Source organism: Petaurus breviceps, unplaced genomic scaffold (assembly GCF_028583685.1).
Source record: "Petaurus breviceps papuanus isolate PSGF00001 unplaced genomic scaffold, PetGlider_PUasm1.0 90510, whole genome shotgun sequence".
NCBI classification, from domain to species: Eukaryota; Metazoa; Chordata; class Mammalia; order Diprotodontia; family Petauridae; genus Petaurus; species Petaurus breviceps.
The window spans coordinates 3968727-3974146 of NW_027187267.1; the positions used below are offsets into that span (position 1 = coordinate 3968727).

Below are 5420 nucleotides of genomic sequence, written 5' to 3' on the forward strand. Positions count from 1 at the left end.
CTATATGTGCATACTGCTGGCCCAGATCCCAGACCCTTCTCTCTTTTTTTTGCCATTTAATTTTATTTTCAGGTCTAGATTTTCTCTCTCCTCAACCCCTCCCCCACCCGTGGAGACAACAAGAAATACAAAACCCCTTACAAATATGAAGTCATGCAAAACAAATTTCCGCATTAGCCATGTGAAGAAAAAAAGAAAGAGAACAAAAACTATGCTTCGATCCGCACTCTGAGTTGCCCAGTTCTCTCTCTGGAGGTGGATAGCATTTTTCATCGTGAGTCCCTTGGAACTCTGGTGGGTCATTGTGCTGAGGAGAGTTACTAAGCGTTTCACAGTAAATCTTTACAATATTGCTGTCACTGGGTATTCATTCTCCTGGTTCTGCTCACTTCATTTTGCATCAGTTTCTATGTCTTTCCAGATCTTTCTGAAACCATCCCCTCCATCACTTCTTGCAGTTCACACCCCTCATTTTTGGAAAACGAAAGGATCTCTAGGTGGAATGAGGGGACAGAAACGTGCTCCGGGGATCAAACACAGAGGGAGATAAACTGGAAGATTTAAGGAACGGTCCTCATTGGGTCCCTCCCTTCCCCCCAGCCCAGAAGACAAAGCAATATAGGTCACGACCGAAAGCAGCTACCCCGACGCCCCACCCCTTTTCCTCTCGCACTTCGGGGAAACTGAGGCTTTCCCGATGGTCACAGTAGGATTGGGGGGAGGTATGGAAGGTGTATCGGGGAGAGCCCAAGCTTCTAGGATCTCCGTTGAGGGGGAAGAATCCTAAGTCTCCCGCTGTGGCTTCCGGAGACTGAGGGGTAGGGGGGGCGAGAAGAACTGTTTACAGCCCCCACTCCTTCCATTCTCACCAGCGAGCAAAGAGCACTGAGTGCCGAGTAGAGGAAGGAGGCGGGGTGGCTCACATCCCAGTCCTCGGAGACAGGGCAGGCATCCCCTCCCCTACGCCAGACGCCCCCCTTCCCTGCCTCTCGCGGCCGGCCGGAGCCTCGGCCCCCGCCCCCGCGGCGGCCGCTCCCGCCCCCCGCCCCTCCCCGGCTCTGACATCACGGGCCGGCCGGGTGGGGCGAGGCGGCGCTGGGCTTGGGGCTCGGGCTCCGGCAGCAGCGGAAGAGGCGGCGGCGGCGGCGGCGGCGGCGGCTCCCGAGGCTGGTCAGGAATCCCGGCAGTCCGGAGTGCCCGGCCCGGCCCGGCCCCTGCGCGCTTAGCTCCGAAAAGGTACCAGGGTTGGTGGCACAGACGCCCGGCCCCGGGGGAAGGGGCGCGCGCACATCCGCGGGCTGACCGGGCTGGGGGCGGGGGCCCGCAGCGCCCAGACTGGGGCCGCGCCGCGGGGGGGCGGGGGAGACGAGGTCGGGGACTCGGGGGCCACGCCGCGGGAGGAGGTCCGAAGGGTGCCGTGGCTGTGGGGGCGCCCCGGCTGGAGCCCGCGCGCGTCTTGGGGCGCATCCTGGAGCGGGAGGGAGGGGCGGTTTCGGCTGTACGTCCCCCCCCCCCCCCCCTCGGCATCTGGAGTCAGAGCGGGGCCGGGATTAGGATGGAGCTCGCTTCCCGCCCAGCCCTCGGCCCAGGCCAGCTCCAGCTCCCCGCCCCTCCTTCCTCTCCACTCTGGACACAGCCTCGGCCGCACCCCTCCCCCCAGTCTTTCTCCCCCTCCCCTCCCGGCTCTTCCCTTCCCATCCCCTTCGAGGCTCTTTTTCCAAGTGCTGGCTCTTTCTCCTTTGAGGTTCAGGGACAGTGGACCCCAGCCCCTTGTTATTGGAGAGATCAAAGTCGATATCTTACTTGGGGGACTCCTGGGTCCTTGGACTGCTCAGGAGGGTCGCGGAGGGGGGTTCTATTTAAGGAAGGAGCAGAGGCATCTAGTGATACCCCCAACTTCCTGCAATCTGTGCCTGACTGACAAGAGAGGTGGACACCCTATATAATCGGGGAGGAGGCTATTTGGGAGTCAGTTACCACAGAAGTGACACAGTGTCGTGGTGACATACTGATGTGATTCTCACACACAAACACAATCACACACAGGAGCCTGCCTGGATGCTCTGCGTTTTCTCTTCCTCCCTCCCACCCCCACATGAGTAGAACTACTGGATTGGAGATTTAGAGGAGGCTGGATTCTAACAGGACAGCTGCCTGGGGTGTGGAAGGGCCACTGGTCCTAGCCCTGGTCTGACTTGCTAAGCAGCTTCATCCAACCCTGTGCTTTAACCCTTGTTTAAAGCTTTAAGCAGAGAATGGGTAAAATCTTGGTCCCTACTGGCCCCCCTCCCCCCGGACTAGGTGAGGCAAAATCCTAAGGGTAAGTTGGAGATCTCAGTTGGTTATGAAGCAGAGGTGTGGACACCTTGGTGGTCTCCTATCTGCCCCAGTCTGGAACTGAGGAACTGGCAGAGTGATAGAGGTCCCCTACAGTGAGCTCAGTGATCAGAGTAGGAAGGGGGGGGTGGGGAGAGAGGAAGAGAATGAGTATGAGTCAGTCAGGGATGGAGAGGGAGTCAGAAAGAATGAGGGGAATGTGAGAGGAAGAGACAGAAAAGAGAGAATGAGAGATCAAGTGGGAGAGTGATAAAGGTAGGGAGACTCTGACATCACCTCCCAATGTCTGAAAGCAAGAGTTAAGGAAGAAGGGCTCTGTGTCTGTGCAGTTCGTGTGCCTGGGGCCCCCAGGGCTGTCAGAGCCATAATCACTTTAATTGTTAGTTCCCTTTGTGGTTAAACACACTTGGGGAAATTGCCAGCTGTACCCTCCACCGCCTGCTCCTCTGGTCCCTCCTAGTGCTGGTGCCTGGACCCTGAATGGTGAAGGCCACTAAAGGAAACCTTTTCACCCCAACTTCCTGTTGGGGAGAGAGGGGAGACTTTAGACATATACACATTTGTAAAACACAGTCACCCTCAAATGCATAAGGGACTGTGCTAGTCAGCCTCACACATTCATATATAAACTCACGAAGGCAGGCTTTCAAACAGACTATCATATACATACATATAGGTAACCCTAAGAAACACTATCCCTGTTGACTTGGACAAGATCACTGACTCCTCTCTCTCTCTCTCTCTCTCTCTCACACACACACACACACACACACACACACACTGCATCATGGGTAGGTTGGTTACCTGGTGTTACCTGGTTACTTCCCTTCTTACCTTGGGCAAGGGGACTAGGTGTAAGCCAGGGCTCCTAGACCACAGTGGCCACAGAATCATGGAGCAGGCAAGGGAAGAATAAAGAAAGGAAATTCTAGGAGTCCCAAGTACCTGTTGCTCCTATCAGGAAGGATAGTCATGGGAAAGAGGGATGGGGTCACCCCAATCTCAACCTGTATGTGTCCTTCGGAGAGAAACCTTAGCTAAGGAGGAAGAAAAATTGAGGAGGGAGGAGGGAATATGGCCACCAAGAAGAGGAGAGAGATTAAGACAAGGAAAAGGGAGGGAAGAAGACATAAAAGATAGGACAAGGAGACAGGGAGAGAGAGAGAGACATGGATGGAGGATGGAGATGATGGGAAAGAAAAAGTAAATAGATACTGAGAAGCTGAAATGAGACTGAGGTGCAACAGTTAGGGGAACAAGTGGACATGAAGTCTTTTGGGTACTTACTAGCCTGGTCCCTTTCCAGGATTCAGTACTTCCATCTTAGGGGAGCAGGTAGAAGCAAAGAAAAGATAGATCTCCAGGCCCACAAGTTTAAATAATGACAATCAATTTAATTCAGCAAGGATTGATTAAGTGTCTGCTATGTGCCAGCCCCTATACTAGGCACTGAGGAAAGGAACACTATCTGCCCTCAAGGAGCTTACATTCTACTGATATCAATATTGATGTAAAGCACTCTGTGCATTAAGACTTTTTACTTCAGATTATGACAAGGAAATTACTTTCTTGGTCTTTACCCTACCCCACCAGCCTCTCCTTCAACTCACTTACATTTTTAAAATTATCTTTTATTCTTTACATCACCTTCATTTCCCAAAATACCACTCATTCCTTCCCCGTCCCAGGGAACCATCCTAAAAACCATCCCTAAAAACAACAAAAAGAAAAAATCAATTGAGTAAAACTAAGTGCCATGTCATATGCAGTTTTCCACACAAAGGGGAGGGAGGTACATTCTCCTTTCTTTTCTTTGGAACCTAACTTTAGGTCATAATTTTACAGCTTCCAGTTTCAGTTCTTTCCATTTTACATTGTTGCATTATGTTATTGGTTATCTTGTTTTCCCGGCTTTGCTTATTACATAGTTCATATCTTCCTATGGTTCTCTGAATTCCTTATATGCACCGTTTCTTATTGTGTAGTTTGCTCCATTAAGTCTATCTAGCCATTCCCCAATCACTCCGATCCCTCTCTGGACAGGTCAGAGTAGCAGCACCAGAAGATTCAAACTCCTCAGGAGTCACAGGTACACCATTCCCCCAACCACGGTTCCATCTTCCATTTTTTTACTGCCTGTGCCTCTGTGCAGAAGAGCCTCTCCCTCAGCACCAGTGCCTGGTGCTGGAGCAGCTAAAGCAGATGTGAGGGCAGAGGTTGGTCCTCCTAATCCCAACTCCCACTGCATTATTCTGAGCTTACTGGGGAATTTGGCACCGGATAGTCATTGTGAGGGGCATGAGGGAGAGGCAGTAAGGAGGAAGAAGGAGAATGTGTAGAGTTTGAGCATGTGGAGTCACCTAGGGTAGGAGCCTTCAAGAGATGAAGTCCAGGGGGTATTTAGGGACCACAGCCCTTTTTCCAAGGCACTTAAAATGTGGGTCTGCCCCAGTGCTTGGGGTGAAGAAAAAATCATCAGGAATAGTTTGGGCAGGAATCTTTTCCCCAGTTTTCTCCGAAACTCACGACAGTCTAAAACAGACACTTTTTTCCATTTCCATTTCCAGTATTGAATGTTATTAATCATCCCTAATCCACAAACATGAAGGGGACAAAAAGCAGATTCAAACACACAGTTGGGGAAAGTCATAGGACTACAGAATTGAAGCTGGAAGTGACTGTAATAATCCTGTAACCCAACCTTTACTTTTTACAAATTAAGAAACTCAGGCTTGGATAGGTAGTGACTTGCTCAAGGTTCATTTAATGTCAAAGTGTATAGATGTCCTTTAGTGACCATTACTATTAGTTCTTGCCCCCATCCCAATCTTATTATTTTTCCCAAGAGTATTCAGTGCCTTCTTCTCAAAGTGCCCCCCACCATCCATCCGCAAGTCCTATCTTTTTCTCTCTCCCATAATACGCTCCTACCTCAGCCTCTGCTCCCAGTTCTAAACTTAACCCTCCCACCCTATCAGCTGGGCAACTCCCATCCCAATGTATCAGACTGATAAGCATTTACTAAAACAGTATTTATCCCCCTCCCTCTCCCACAACCTCTAGCTTGGGGTGGCCCAGACTAA

General features: G+C 51.3%; 1 protein-coding gene across 2 annotated transcripts in view; it reads left to right on the forward strand.

Annotated features, from left to right (window-relative positions):
- Positions 1-1079: 1079 nt before the first annotated feature.
- Positions 1080-5420, forward strand: part of PEA15 (proliferation and apoptosis adaptor protein 15) — an 11598-nt gene continuing 7257 nt past the window's right edge. Inside the window, exon 1 of one of the 2 annotated variants that reach the window (XM_069062892.1) lies at positions 1080-1236. The gene's annotated coding sequence lies outside the window, so the exon portion shown is untranslated. The remainder of the gene's footprint in view (positions 1237-5420) is intronic. The other variant, XM_069062894.1, reaches the window with a different exon arrangement.